Here is a 16,951-nt window from a genome sequence, read left to right as displayed (position 1 = left end):
GCGAGTGTTTGTGAACAGGAGAGGCAGGGCTGCTTGGACCAGTCTTTCGGGGATCTAGATTGGGGATTCTGCATTCTGCAGAAAAAACATAATACACCCTCTTCTCGAGGTGATTAAAACATCTGGGCCTTTTTAGGCTCCAGTAAAAAAGATTGTGTTTTACCTAGGCATAATTATGCCTGGTTGTAGGGTGCCATACATGGCATCCAAATTTAAAATTTCTTTAAAAATAAAACATGATTTAAATAATGTACACAGGGATACAACTCTCCCTTTTCTGCTTTTAAACAGAGTGCAATGTGCACGTTCAACAATTACTTGTCTCTGACAACATTAGGAAATCCCAGTAATATGGGCAACATTAAATTGTTAACAAAACATCTCAAATGCCTGTAATGGCAAGTTCCATAATCTGTTCCAATCTATTGAGGAACACCAAACATAGAAAATTAATGTAGACAATGACTACATTTTTTGTTGCTTTCTTGTTAAGGTATCAATAGTTAATCTTTAAAATCAAAAATATTCTTTAAAAATACCAATTTATTACTTTTCATATAATTTTTCATTAATTTACAACAGCTTCATAATAGGATGTTAAAACTTTACTTAGAATATGAGAAAAGTTGAATTTATATTAATGTTCTCTTTTGCCAAAGAATTGTTGTGGGCAAAAACTAAACATTTGATTGTAATTGATCATGATTGACAACAAGTGTCAGAAACTCCCTCTGATTTCTGTAAAGTTGTTTGTTTTACCAGTTAATTTCTACTAAAGGATTAAGTCCAGTGGTGAGCTTAAGATGAGCCAAAAGTAACTTGAAATAAGCAACTCATTTTTTCTTTTTTGATGCAACTCTCTTGATGTAGCTGAGGCTTTAATAGTTAATTTACACTGAGAAATTCAAAGTCTTAGCTTCTTGTACTGAAGCAGAGACAAAGTCTTTAAAACTATAAGGATGTAGAGGAAAAAACAACCCTCTAAATACACAATAACTCTAGTCCATGACCTTGACTCTCCATAAGTCTCAAGATTAAAATTACTTTGAACCACACCTGAATAGAACTGTGATAATGTTATATTTGTCTTAAAAACTATTTCCCTGAGGTAAGGGAGAGGCAAAACCAGGAAGACTTCTATCAGCCTGGTTTGTAAAACAAAAGGAATATTTCTCAGGCTTTACTGGTGTTTTTTCATTAACTCAAATGTAAATATTTCACTGAGCATATGAGTTATACCCAAAGATTATACTACTTCTGTAGTAAGGTCAGATTTCAAGGGCAATTTTGTTGCTAGAAAGTAAAACCCAATTTTAAACAATCTATCTTCTTTAAAATCAATACCAAAAACATTACATTCATGTTACAAAGTTTTTTAAGTATCTCCCTGCTTTTGAACTATAGTTAGCAAGCCTGGGTCATTCTGAGATAACTTCTCAGAGCACGCCAGGTCTCTGGAAAGTAAAATCATGGTGTTAACTAATAAAACAGTGCCTTTATCATTCTCTTCCTAAAGTACTAGTGAAAGACCCCCAGAACTGGGGAGATCCTTACTCAAGTCTCGGGATGACGCGACCACCCAATGACTCATGAGAGACCGAACTTGCTGCAATCACATGAGGTTTATTGGGGATACCGGTACCGGGGTCAGTCGATCTCATGACCTTGCCAGTCAGAGGAGTTCAACCCCAAACACAAGAAGTGTGGAGTATTTAAGGGAAGCTGGGGGCGGAGAGAGGGTTACCAAGGAAACAGAACATAAAAACAGTGGAAAATTTCAGAGGGACCTGACCCAAGTTATTCAGTTAGAGAGGGAAACATATTCATTCTAGGAATGTAATCTTCATCTATTGGTCAGCAGGGTGGAGAGTCTCATAAACCACTAGACCTTCATTCTTAGTTCCGCCCTCTTTGCAGATCAGCCAGGAGAGGCAGGTAACGGGAACCAGAGCCCTGAGGCTCTGAGTTCCTGGAACTGGCTATTTTATATTTCTGGCTGGCTACAGTGGCCCTCCATGTCCTTTTAGGTAAAGGTTATACACCATACATTTTTATTAAATGCCCTCATTTTAAATTCTAAGATTCTCCAGCCTTTCACTAGGTGATAATATTTTTTGGTGGGTTGTTTTATAATCCATTAAATGATTTATCAGCTCATCTCACTAGTCTTTTTGTGAGCCACTACCTCATCAGGCTTGGAGACCTCTACCTTCACCCTCTGCTCTTTGGGTTTGTCGGGTGTAAGTTTTGGCCTTTCTGGCTCTTTTGTTGCACTCTGCCCATTCTTTCTCATTCCCAAATGGGTCAGAGTTGACTTTGAGGCATCAATTTTGACTTTAAGCCAGAGGTTCTCAGACTAGGAGCATATGAAAATTTGTATTGCCTGGTTCAAAGCCCATAATTTAAAGTATGGCTATTATATGATATTAATCAACTACTAAATTAAACAGCTGTTCTGAATTCTACTGCCTGGTGTATGGCCTGTAACTTAAGTCTCCGCCTTTAGATTATGCTAAGCAGTTGTTAAACTCTAGCTGGAATCGTCTGTTGAGATTTCGGCCATCTTGGCTGATTCATGTCACGTGTGTACCTTTAACACCACATGTTACCTGAGTTACCAGCTTTAAACTAGCTTTTATTTACTGACGTTACAATGTTTTACCATATCCAATACAGAATATATTTATACCTTTAAGAGTAGTTAGAAACCAAATGTAGTTGCTACACAAATCTTATAAATTTAGATCAAAGAGTTTAGAACTTAAGCTTCTGACCCCTTTTACAAGCAGTTTTTCAGCAGGGCAATTTAAATCAGCCTTTGCTTTATATTTCAGTTTTTGTTTTTGTTTTTGTTTTTTTCTGAGACAGGGTTTCCCTGTATAGCCCTGGCTCTCCTGGAACTCAGAAATCCACCTGTCTCTGCCTCCCAAGTGCTGGGATTAAAGGCGTGTGCCACCACGGCCTGGCTAGTTTACTATTTTTACCTGCTTCTAGAATGAGCAGAGTTCCATCTTTATGGAACTTCCTTCCGAGGGATTTTTGCAATCTCCTCAGGTGTTCCAGCCCCTCCGCAGCTGGAACCTGCAATTAGGCGCTAAATTTCCATCTCACTCCTACAGCGTGGGCAATTCTCTGCTCCACTGCTGGTGAGGTGTGTAGGCATAAACCTGACTGCCCCATGATACTTAGATTACTCACCTATAACTGATCAGCGGGTCTGCAGCACCCTAGTGAGAGCCTATCCCAGCCTAATATTAATTGAAAGAAGAAAAAAGAATAAGAGATAGCTTACCTGACCGAAGCCACACTTTAAGGTGCCAACTGCCATGGACTGGGGTTTTCTTACAGAATATGGAAGTAGCTACCATACAAACCAGTTTCTTTCTATAGGTGTGTGTATATGTGTGTATGTGAAAGGCTGGAGAATCTTAGAATTTAAAATGAGGGCATTTAATACAAATGTATGGTGTATAACCTTTACCTAAAAGGACATGGAGGGCCACTGTAGCCAGCCAGAAATATAAAATAGCCAGTTCCAGGAACTCAGAGCCTCAGGGCTCTGGTTCCCCATACCTGCCCCTCCTGAATGATCCACAATGAGGGCGGAACTAAGAATGAAGGTCTAGTGGTTTATGAGACTCTCCACCCTGTCAACCAGTAGATGAAGATTACATTCCTAGAATGAATGTGTTCCCCTCCCTAACTGAATACCTTGGGTCAGGTCCCTCTGAAATTTTCCACTGTTTTTATGTTCTGTTTCCTTGGTACCTCTCTCTCTGCCCCCAGCTTCCCTTAAATACCCTACACTTCTTGAGTTCCGGGTTGAACTCCTCTGACTGGCAAGGTCATGAGATCGACCCCGGTACTGGTATCCCCAATAAACCTCATGTGATTGCAGCAAGTTCGGACTCTCATGAGTCATTGGGTGGTCGCGTCATCCCGAGACTTGAGTAAGGATTTCCCCAGTTCTGGGGGTCTTTCATATGCACTTAGTTTGCTGAAGAAATTTGACAATACATGGTGTCTTCAGTACTATACCCACTATAACAGTGAGAAAAATAATGGTGTTCTTTATACATGTCAAACATAGAAATTTTTCTTTGTTTATTTGAAATCTAAAATCGTGCCTAAAAGTTCTTTTCCCCAAATCAGTAGTTGGGCCCAGGTTTTAGTTGCTCTGTTAAATAATTTTGTATACTGCATCTAAGGCCTATCAAATGTTCAGAAATTACACAAAAGCTGTTTGTCTGTTTATTTGTTTTGTCTTGTTTTGTTTTGTTCTTCAAAAAGGTCCTTACTATGTATCCCTGGCTGTCCAGGAACTAAATTATGTAAACTAGGTTGCCTTGAATTCAGAGATCTGCCTGTCTCTGCCTCTCTAGTGCTGAGATTAAAGGTATGCATTAGTACACCTGGTGTGACAAATGACACAAAAATTTTGACCCCTGAATTCCTGTCCCCTCAGGTAGCCTGCATCCTGGAACCAGGGCTAGGGTCTTTTTGGGAATGAGGAATACAGAGTTATAGACTCTATAGAATGAAGCTAAGATAAGGTGAGGTTCTATAACCATATTACGACAACCAAGAATGACCCTAACTTTATTAGATGTACTACAGTGGAAAAAGTTAGGTAGTTTCAGTAGGAGGTCTTTTTAGGCAAGCAGTCTCAGGCAATAAACATTAGGGAAAAGGAAGCCAAAGTTGCTAGTCTTTGTACACAGTGATCAACCATTCAAAAACACTCATAATCCCCTTTACCCTAAATAAACAAAGTTTGCTGTAATGGATTGAGATTATATCTTATATCTGGGTGTGTCTCAGACTCATAATTTATAATTTTACTATGGCTTGGGTGACTTACCTCATTCTTGTAATCACTTTCCTCAGTATCATTGTTTGAGGGATTATGTAAGTCAGGGTAAGTCTGAACTATGAATTTCACCTCTCTTTCTCTGTAATACTCAGGGGCTCTGTCTGGCCTGCAACAATACTCCACCCCAGACATTATCTGTGATGGTCTCTTGGGGACAAGGCATCAGTTCTTCCAGAGTGTGGGTTATTTCTTTATAGTCTGAGGACCAAAGCCTGATAATCTGTACTACCACAAGATGCAGTTCTATAAATATTGTACACTAGGAAATACACATGAGACTGTGAGATCATGTATTAGATTCTATAAACTGAAAGTTAATATGGGAATATGATCATGTCCTTCAGCCATATAACTAACTCTTAACTTTTCTTCATTTTTTTTTCTCAAGGAGCTAAACTTAGTGCCCCTTCTTCTGGATGCCAATGGCATACTTCCTGAATATAAACTAAGAATCCATTAGCCAAAATGATTTTTATCTTACTTTTGTGGTTCCTTGAGGGACCATGAAAGGCAGTGGATTTTCTGGTTGAGCTAGTTTTAAACCCTGGAGACTCAGCAGGTGTTCCAGCAAGGAATGGAAGGTGTTTGCCACTCCCCCAGACACAGGCTCCTGACAAAAGGCCTCAGCTCCATAGTTCTGTGACCATCAGTCACATAGGGCAACTTCCCAAGCCCCTGGTATTCTGCCTAGATTCCTCCCAACAGATACCTGACAACAGACAGGTAGGCCTGGCCTACAATAAAAGGGGCAGCTTGCTCCCTCCTCCCTCTCTTACTCTTGCCCCTCTCTCTTGCCTCTTGCCCTTTGCTCCCCCTCTCTCCCCATTCCCTTCCCCCCTCTCTCCATGTGGCCATGTCCCGCCTCTACTTCTCTACTCTCTACCTCTCTCTACCTTTCTCTGCCTCTACTACCCTCTTAGCTCCCTTTCCCAGACACTCCTCCCTGCAAAAGGTATTTAACCTCAGGCCTGCCCTGAGAATGTGGGGTAAGGTTTCACTCATCAGAATACTCCACCATGACAATAAACACCTTAAAACCATGGACTACCTCTTCACATCAGGACCCACAGTAGGGAACAATGGAGCAGGTCTTTCTCTAAAGAGCAGCATATCTAATCTCCTGCAGGAAGCCTCTCTGTTCTCAGACATGGCTTCCATGAAAATAAGCCCCCTGCCACTCAAGTCAAAGACACTCTCTTTCCCACTGGAGCAAATGGGAGTGCTCTCCTCCCACCCTTCTCCCTCTCTTCTGCCCTGGGCTAGAGCTAGCCTACAGGCCAATACTCCATTCTCAGCTCTTCTGTAGTGCCAAAGAGTTTGAGATCCTGTCTTCCTTGGCCTCCTTGCAGGCCTGGTGACCCCAGGGCTGGCTCTTCCACAACACCCAGTGGTGTCTGTGGTGCCTAAGAATCCGAGCCAACTCCAGCAGTCCTTGGGGATCTCAGACTGCTCCTCCCCATCCCTGGAACAAGGTCCGGCAGCTTGTCACAGTCCTATGCCCACCTGGCTTGGGGTACATGCTGTCAAACTTCCTGCGTCCCACCTTGCCCAGAAGGCTGAGCCCTGGGCTGGATTCAGACCACGCACTTTTAACCCACAGTTCCTCAAAATTTTCTTCAAATTTCTGACATGTAACTGGTTACTCCAGATTCTTTTTGTACAATGTTTTATGCCTGATGAGCAGAATTTCACTCCCTTCATTTCCCTTCATTTTTTAAAAAATCTTGCACTTTATGTTTGGTGTGTTGCTCTGGAGAATATTCTCCCCTCTGACTGGATGCAGGTTTCAATGTGAGTTCTCCAGTATCCACTTCCAGGTCCAAAAATTTCAGTGACCCATGCAGCTTTGAACCCATACCCATGCTAGGGGCTGCAAGAGAATGAACACACACACACACACACACACACACACACACACACACACACACACAAGCACCACATATAGTAAAGCTGAGACCGAGTTGGGTTCTCTAACTTCTTGCACTACAACCTGAAAAGTCAGCATCTTTTTTAGGTACTACACAGGGGGTAGAATTTAGTAATCTTCATAAGAGGTTTCTGTATGTGTTCAGTGTAGAGCTATAAACTTCCAGGAAGAGGAAGATACAATTACTAGTCTTTGAACACACTAATCAACAGTTCGTAAACACTCATACTTAGAACCCCAAGGAAAGCTTTGTTATTGATCCCCTTGATCCATGTTCATATGGGTAACAGCTTTCTCAATTTCATTGAAGTCATTGGCCTTGGAATCCCTGACATGATTGTGCCCATATCAAAATACACACTCATTCAAGATTTCAATCATTCATTGAGTCCCCTGTACCCTATACTGAATGCCATCACTTTGATGTTTCTTATTGTTTCATATTTACATGACCAGTGATTAGAAAACAAAAGTAAGTATAAGTTTAAATATATTCTAACCACCAAACTAGCTTGCTCTGTTTCTTAAAAGTACATCGGAAGTGTCTTTTCATGTCAATAAATATTTATGTGTTCTAATATTCTAATAGCTCAAAGAAAAACTAATTCATCGGCTTAAAATTTCAGTCTAATGAGTTGTTCATTATTTTTGTGAAATTCCAATGAGCTGAGAAGTACTTGGATGGTTATAAACAATCCATCACTTTGCTAAAACAGACCCAATGATTAAAAAAAGAAAACCAGACTAATTATTTCCTTCCATGACAAATTTCATACCCTTCCTAAGCAACTGTATCCATGACTAAAATTGGATGAGAGAATAAAAGCTAAGCAAGTTATGTTGGTTGTTTAAAAAAAAATTAGGAGAAGAAATTGCATAAATTCTCCACAGAAACAAATGTTTATTAATCCACCTATCATGGATACATCACTAAGGTCAATAGAATGATTTTTTTTGATGAACTATATTTACAGAGAGTACAAAGCACTTGTCTAAACTTTCCATCACAACTTGACAAAAAGGGCCAGGGAAATTTAACCCTATTGTTGTTTTATGTTTTAAATTACATAGTAATATATATATTGGTTTTTTGAGACAGGGTTTCTCTGTATAGCCCTGGCTGTACTGGAACTCACTCTATAGACCAGGCTGGCCTTGAACTCAGAGATCCACCTGCCTCTGCCTCCAAAGTGCTGGGATTAAAGGCATGCACCATAATTGCCTGGCCCACATATTTTTAATAAATAAAAATAGAGAGACTACAATTATGAAAGGGGGAGATTTCAGACTAGGTAGAACAATGAGATTTAATAAAGTGATATGTATGTAGATGTAGTCTTTTTCTGAGGAATTGAAATTGCACTCACTTGATACAGGTACAGATTTAAAAAGAAACACCTTGAATAACTGCTGCATTTAGAGGTTACATAGCATATACATGTGGATATTTATGCATATGTGTATATATTGAGATACATTCATAACTAATCATTTCAAAAGAGTTCCTACAACTAGGGACCAAGCATTCAAATACATGAGACTATGGGCACCATTCTTATTCAAATTACCATATAGAGGAAGAGAGAAAATACATGCTTTGTTCTTCAGTTAAAAAGTATATTTTATAATTTCAAATAAATTTTGGTATTACCTACTGTGGTGGTTTTAATAAAAATGGCCCCCATAGACTTTTTTGCACCACAACCTGAAACATCACCATCATTTTTAGGTACAGCACAGAGTTTGGTAGTCTTCATAAGAGATCTCTGTAGGTGTTCAGGGTAGAGCTATAAACTTCCAGGAGGAGGAAGACATAGTTATTAGTCTTTGTACACACTGATCAATAGTTCGTAAACACTCATACTTGGAACCCCAAGGAAATCTTTGTTATTCCCCATGATACTACTACTAGGAGTAGCAGTACTTGAAAGTGTTGCCTTGCTAGAGGAAGTATGCCACTGTGGGGTGGGCTTTGAGATTTCCACAGCTCAAGGCAGGTCTAGTAATACTTTCTCTTCCTGCTGCCTGCAGATCCAGATGTAGAACTGTTAGCTACTTCTCTAGCACCATGTCTAGCTTCATGATGTAAGACTCTGTTGAGCCTTTAGCTTACCGGAGACCCCCTAAGTGAACTATGTGGAGCCTGAATTGATCCAAAAAGCAAGAGGAATTTATTGTTCCAGTGCACTGGGGTTGTCCCAGACCCAAAGGAGAGGTGGTGACCTCGAACAACTTGTTCAGTGAGCTTTTATACAGTTTTCAGGGCAGCAGACATTAGGCACAATGTGATTGGCAGAACAGTGTGATTTTAAATTGATTGGTCTTCAGGGAATGAGGTGGCAAGGACTTCCTTTGTCTGAAGGTGGGCAAAGGTCTGTCCTGCAGAAAGTGTCCCCACACACAGGTCAATTCCCACCCTGTGGTCTGAGGAATATTAGCCAATCCCTTCTGGAGGGGCAAGTGTTCTATGACCTTCCCAAAGTTCCTGAGCTGACCTTTTCAATGTCACCATGCTTCCTACCATACCAATAATGACTGAACCTCCAAACCTTTAAGACAGCCCCAGTTAATTGTTTCCCTTTGTGAAAGTTGCCATAGTCATGGTTTCTGTTCACAGCAATAGATACCCTATCTAAGATATGTATGAAATATTTTTGTAAATATCTATTAAGGTAATTTATTCTCTAGTACAATTTAACTCAGATGTTTTATTGCTGCATTGATTGATTGATCAATTGAGGCTTGTATTTATGACCGTGAGGAGGATTTTAAAGTAATAAAATACTATTGTATTTTTGAGAAAATATCTCTGTGTAGCCTTGGATATCTTGGAACTTGCTGTATAGACCAGGCTGACCATGAACTCATAGAGATCTGCCTGCTTATGCCTCCCAAGTGCTAGGATTAAAGGTGAGTGCTACCACTGCCTGGTCCTGACAACCTTCAATATTATATAAATTAAAATTGAGGTGGAAACTTAAAGGTTCTTTGGAAAGTCAGTTGTGCCAGATGTTGCTTTGCTGGAGCAAACATATGGAAGAATGTTTTCTTTAAGTATACACAAATGAAAGGATGTTTTAGTAAAGGAGTCACATGAAGGAACATTATGCTGAAGCAGACACGGGTAAAAAGCTAAGGCAGACTCATGAAGGAATGTTTCCCTGAAGCAGACAGAGGAGAGAGAATGTTCTGCTAAAGCAAGTATTTGAAAGGACATGTGATAAGGGATTCTTTGCTAACAACACACATATATTGTTCCACCTTACATTGTATATGTAGTTGAGCTGCATTTGTCAGGACTCCACAGAGAGAAACATACTGCTGCAGCTTCTTGACACTTTTACAGATTGTGACCAAAGTGATGTCAGGTGAGACAGACTCACATGGAGTTTTGCCAAGACAGACTCACATGCCAAGGCAAGACCCAAGGAGGACACAGTGATCTTTTGAGGGAGTATAAATAGGACTCAAAAGACTGTGAGAGGGGCTTGCTAGCTGTGCATAGCTTCTTGGTCTCCAGTCTTCACTAACCTTCACTTTTCTGAGAGAAGCACAGCAGAGAACTTTTCCTGGTGTCCCTGTTGGGGCTGGTTTGCCTGCTGACTCATGCCCATTTGAAGGAGGCCTAACTGTACCTACTAGGTCATGCCACTGCTGCTGCTATCTCCACACTATAGACCTGGACTGTGAAGTGTTTGTGAGTGGATCAAGTTGTCACTGCTGACCTCTGAACTGAAATGCTGATTTCCTGACAACACAGAAGGGATTTACTCCAAAGAACCATTTTTAAACAGGTCTATTCCCCCCTTTTCCACTTCCTCTGGTGGATGGTGGGATAGAAGGGAAGTTACAGCATTTAAAAGCTATCATTAAAAGTAAACATTAAGAAATTAAAACTACATGAATTGTATATTTTCATAATGTAGGTTAAATGAACTATGATATACATTTGTTTTCTATTCACATGGTGTATATCTTTCTGTCTCTTTACTTAAAGATGATGTGTTTTATTGAGAAAGTGAATTGCTTAGAGAACAACATTTCAGTGTGTCTTTTTAAAAATCTAGTCATCAATTTGAAGTCATTTTTGACATCTTATATATTTTTATTTTCTGAAGGTTATTGCTATTGAAATAAAACCATTCATGTAATTTAGTGTTTTAAGCTTTAAATTTATCTATTTTATGCTTATGAGTATGTATGTGCACTAAGTAGACAATAGTTCCCTGAGGAGTTTTAAAATTGGAAAACATACATTCTGGAACTGGAATTAGGGATAGTTGTGAATCGATATATGAGTTCTAGAAACAGCCCAAGTCCTCTGTAAGAACAACACCTGTTTCTTTCTTCCTCTTTTGTTGCCCTTATTTGTAATTTTATTGGAGTTTTACTAATATTTCATTCTGTTTAATTCCCGTTTATCTATTCTGCAAGTGGGTTTTCATTTTTGCAAAGTTACGATCTTCTCTTTTCCTCTAAAATTTGCATGGATGTGCATCCATATGTGTGTTTTTAGGTGTTGTGTGTGTTTGTGTGTATGTGTGTGTGTGTGTGTGTGTGTTTGTATGTGTGTAGTTTGTGGATGGTAGGGGGTATTTGGTGTTGGAGTACATGTGACATAGCTCCAGTATGCTTAGAAGACAATTTATGCATGAGGCCAGGTGTCTCTTCATCATGTGCATGTCAGTAATCAAATCAGATTGTCAGGCTTTGCATCAAGCACCTTTATTCTCCCAGCCATCTTTATGCTTCCTTTGTTTCTTTTCTAATATAAAATGTTCTTTGGATGATCTGGTGGTATTTATTCTCCTTCTTTTACTTGTTTTAATGGGATTTATTTCTCCTTCATTTCTAAAACAGATTTAGTTCTTTGTTGGCAAGCTTTTAAAAATTTTTTCTTGATTTCAGATATGGAAAATATCCTCCCATTCTTTATTAGTCCACAAAGACAGGTTTACAGTGAGTCTAATGAGGGTTCTCTGTTGTTATATGACTTAGCACATCTATTGTCTTTAGAATTCAGTTTGACCTTTTAATTATGAATGTTTTGCTTTCCTTGTAGGAGATTTTTTTGATCAAATGCATTTTCCATTCTCTTTTACCATTTTTCTGATATACACTCTCATAGAGATGATCATGAACTTGTTGTGTAGCCAAGAATGGTGGTGAACCCCCATAACCATTTGTGACCTTTCTGTCAAGAGCTGGGATTGCAAGCATAACTGACTAGCTATCATTTCATTGAGATGTTATATATTCAATTCTTTTTTTTTTCTACTTTTGGAATAGGACCAATTTGAACATTTTCTTTCTGCCATTGGCTTTCCTTGTTAGGTTATTATTATTATTATTATTATTATTATTATTATTATTATTATTATTATTTCTTTTCTTTTGCTGTATTTCTTTTTTGTAATTTTTCTTTCTTCATTTTATATGACTGCAGTTTTTCCAAATAGCTGTCAATGAACTTAGAAATGATTTCTCCTGTTTGATTTAATCTGTCATGGTAACTTTATTAGACATGTACAGTATCCAACATTTTAAAGAAAGATTTGCATATTTAATATCTGAGTATTTTGTCTGCATTCATACATGAGTACCATGTGTTTATTGTACCCTTGGAAACCAAGAGGTGAGTGGATCCCCTTGAAGTAGAGTTATAAGTGATTGTGAGTGGGTGTCAGGAATTGAACCAGATCTTCTGCAAGTGCAGAAAGTGCTTACCACTAAATTGGATCTCTAGCTCTTGCAACATTTTGAAACTGCAAATGACATTACCATTTGCTAGATTGATGCTTAAGAATTAGAGATTTCCGTTACAAAAATCAATCATAAATATTTCAAAAATTTTAACTTTACTAATTTGTGTTGTGTCATATTTATAGTTATCCTCAGCTATAATATGGCACATTAGCTATAGAGACTACATAAACAACTGCAAAAGTGTGTTTATAGCACCAAAGATTTCTTTATCATTCTTTTATATTATCTTTGTTTCTTTGATGAATTTTTCATTCAAGCCATAAATTATCTTCATAATTTCAAGAAATAACTGTGTTCTTTGATATCAAATTAACTGTTCTAAAATCATTATTTTGAATTCCCTTTAGAATAATTCATAAATTTCTTTTCTTGGGGATGTAGTAAATACTGCTACAGTTATTAAATTTCTCTGTACTTGTCATATTACATTGTCTTTTAATATTTATGTGAGTTTGTGACAAATCCATTGTCTCTATCAATTTTATAGATGAGTTTAGTGCTAACAGGCTTTCTCTAAGCATTATTTCCTAGGATGCCAGTTGAGTAAACTATCAATATATCTAAGTCTCCACATGGTATATAACCACTGAAAGACTCCTTAACTCCTTCTGGTGGGCCCATTGTACCTATTGCCATATGAGCAATATCAGGCTGGGTCATGTCTTGATAACAGTTGTGTGAAATGCTTTAAAACTATATAGATTCTCTACACATTATAATGTACTGTAGATATCCCTTTGGTGTTACAGGGGTTTTAGAGATTACTTCACTAGTGAGAATGAACCTCTATTAACTGGAATGTGTTTACTTATGTATTTTGACTGGATTTAGCTGCAGATGTGAGGCTCCCTTACAGTTCTATGTGTTGTTGTCCAAGTGTGTGACAACTTCTGTTCTTATATAGGCAAGACAAAGCTGACACATCTACTTTCAGTGTTTATACTTGGGTAGGACATACATTGCAAGCCCTGATATGTACAATGTACTCTACCTCACACAGAGGAGTGGGTGTTGTCTCTCAGTGGCTATGAGCTGCATGGGAGATAAACCATTCTGGTGTACTTCATGGGTTTACTTGTCCCTGTCCAAAGGGCATGTTGGTAGCCTCACAGGGTCTTGTGAGGCCATTGTGTTTGGTATGGGCTTTGAAGTTCCTTCCTAAGCATGGGGAGGTAGGGTTTGGTTTGGGGTGTATTTTATTTAATTGATACTTTTGTGAGCCACACACTTCAGAGATGTTCATCTGATTTTTTTAGTTCATTAATCAGCAAAAATAGTCCACTGAAAACTTCTATGATTTTGCTTGTGTATTTCCAGCGATTATAAGTTGGCCTTACAACTCAAAGGAAGATGCTGAACTGCTTTTCTGTGTTTGTGTGGATAGGTGGAGGCTAGAGTTATGTATCTATTAACCAGAAGCATAATTGAGACAATCAATTCAAAATAGGGTACTTGGTTGCTTCTAGTGCTCATGAGTGAGTGGATGGTTGGGTGATGTTGATCAGGTGTTTCCTGTGGCAGAAGAAAAGAGGACCTGGAGTTCTAATTGCTTCCTATTGAAAAAAATTAAGATGCTAAAGATAGCCATCTGGGAATTTCATAGACTAAGATGCCCAGTGCAAGTGGTGTCCTATGCATTTCTACCCAGTCAATTTATAAGGTTGAGTGAGCTAAGTTTCAGGAGCTAGTCACCTGACAATTTGACATAAACCCAGGTTGATAGAGTCCCAAGAAATCAGTATTCATCCAAAGCCTAAGCAGAGAACTAAGTCGTTTCTCAAAAAAATAAAATAAAATAAAATAAAATAAAATAAAATAAAATAAAATAAAATTCTATTGCGTGACAATCCAGCAACTCTTAAAACTAGAATCAGTTTCCATGAGGACCCAAGTTTTCTGTTGGAATACTTTAGGTTTGTGACATTAGTGAGAATTACTTAGTACTTCCTACTTATCTTTATCCTCTATGCCATCTCTGTTTACTTGTGGTTGATCAAAAGAGAAGTGACTATTGCAGTTGAAGAGAAATGGTTCAGATTATGTACCACCTCTTCAAACTGAATTTTGGATATGATACCCTCTCTTGACCCCTGAGAGTACCTTCGCTCCCTTGCACATATTCCCCACATCATTAAAAATAATAAATCCTTTTAAAAACAAACAGATGGAGCTACAGCTGTTTATGCTTAACTTTTTTCTTATAATTCCAGTTTCTCTGTTGCAAGATCTCTGCTGCATTTCCATTTACTCCAGTGCTCATTTTCAAATATTTCAGTGAAATAAGAGTATTTTTTCTGTTCTGTTCTTCTCTTTGCAAGTGGAAGCATGATTGGGACCTCTAATCAATTATCTCACTGACATCACAACTTAAACATTTTATATTATGAACTTTTGTGTTTAACTTGTATATGCTTAAAAGTAATTTATGGAGCATCATTAAAATATTAAAAATAATTTTAGCTTATGCATATATTTACCATAATCACTGAGCCCTCTAAGTTTCTATGTTTACACAGCACTATTGTCTTTTAGGTTGAACTTGAACAGCCTCCTTAATTATTTCTTGTAAGACACATTTAGTAAGCTGGCAGATGCTTATTGCCATTGTTTTAGAAATTTCATTATGTCTTTATGTTCTGTAAATTATCCAATGGGAAATCTGCTGTCATCTCAAAAAGGTTCTTTTGTATATGATCATTCATTTTTCTTCTTTTTTTAAAAAAAAAGAATACAAATGTTTGGAATTCATGTTGCAATATGTCTCAGGGTATTTGTGGGTTGGTCTTCTAAAGTGACCTTTAGGCTTTGCCAAACTGTATGTCTAAATCCTAATATTGGAGAAATATTGAGCCATTATCTCTTTAAACAGGGTTTGTTCTCTTTCTGTCTTCTCCTCTAGTGTCTACTACACACATATTTTAATTGGTAATGTTAAATCCTATAGGCATTCCTCCTTCTTTTATCATTTTATTTCCCTTTTGCTTCTTTAACTCACTAATTTCACATGACCCGTAGTCAAATTCAATTATCTTTTCTTCTGCATGATTAAATATGCTGTTGAAGCTCTCTGCTGAATATTTTCAATTTTGTCATTGCATTCCAAAACTCTAGAATTTGCTTAGTTATTTTTGATAGTTTCTGTTTACTTATTAAACATTGATTTCATGCATTGTTTTAAACTCATTTTGCTATTTATATGTTTATATTCAATCTTATTAAGTCTCTTTAAAGTGATTATTTTGAATTCTTTATCAGGTTCTTTCCCTGTTTCTTTTTTTCTTTTTTGAAAGGCAAGCCAGGTTTTGTTAGGAAGTGACAAATCTCTTTAGCAAGGAAGAATCTTCAAACAACTTTTCTTCAATTTATTTAAGTATATACTTCTATTAATCCATAATCACATCTTTCTCCTATTCACTTCCCTCCACCCCCAATCCCTACATTTTCCCTCCTGCTTCCCTCACAAAATTTTGTCTTCCTTTTTTCTTTCATGTTTATTGTTACAGAGAGATAGACAGATTCAGAGATAGATGCACTAATTATATAAATAAAATCTGCTGAGTCTATTTTTATTGTGTGTATTTCATGTACCAAAACATTTTTCAATTCTTTAAAGCTTCATATTGTTATGGTCCAAGCCCTACCCCTACCCTAGAATAGCTGTAGCCATTTCGTTCTATGCCTGCCAGCTACTTCATAGTGCTGCTGTAATACGCCTGCCAACTTACACAAAAAAAATAACTTGACTTAGAGCAAGGTCATGTTGATCACATATCCTGTTGTGTACTTTCCTATACATTTTGAGGATTGTTAATCTTAAGGATTTTCACAAATCCTTACATAGGATCCAACAAGTTAAAAGTTGATATAAATTGTTATGGCTTGAGTCAGAGGTGACCATTGGGAAGAACTGCTTGCACCAGAGTATGATCTCATTATATTTTTTGTGGCTAATACTGATGAGTGCTACTAATAAGCCAAAAAGCTATGATTATAATGCTCATGTTCTGTTATCTCAATGTTCTGAAATTCTCCTGTTCAACACCCTTCCACCACCTACCTCTCTTACCTTACTCAGGACCAATCAACTTAAAGGATAGCTGACAATAATTTGGCCAGTAAGCCAAAATATAGTACTGGTCCTCTTCCTTGACTTTTAAACATTTGAACCTGTTTTTTTTTTTTTTTTCCTATAAAAAATCTGCCCTGAGAACAGACTAGTACCACAATTAGGTTATTCTTTTCTGTGATCCTGGCATGACTGTTGTCAAGGTGTGTGTTCAATAAAGCACCTCTACCTGGCTGAGGTCAGTTTTCATGTAGTGAAAGACCCCCAGAACTGGGGAGATCCTTACTCAAGTCTTGGGATGACACGACCACCCAATGAC

The sequence above is a fragment of the Mastomys coucha genome, chromosome X, assembly GCF_008632895.1.
Source record: "Mastomys coucha isolate ucsf_1 chromosome X, UCSF_Mcou_1, whole genome shotgun sequence".
Lineage (NCBI taxonomy): Eukaryota > Metazoa > Chordata > Mammalia > Rodentia > Muridae > Mastomys > Mastomys coucha.
The sequence above is the reverse complement of the archived record's forward strand: the minus strand, read 5'-3'. Positions refer to the sequence as shown.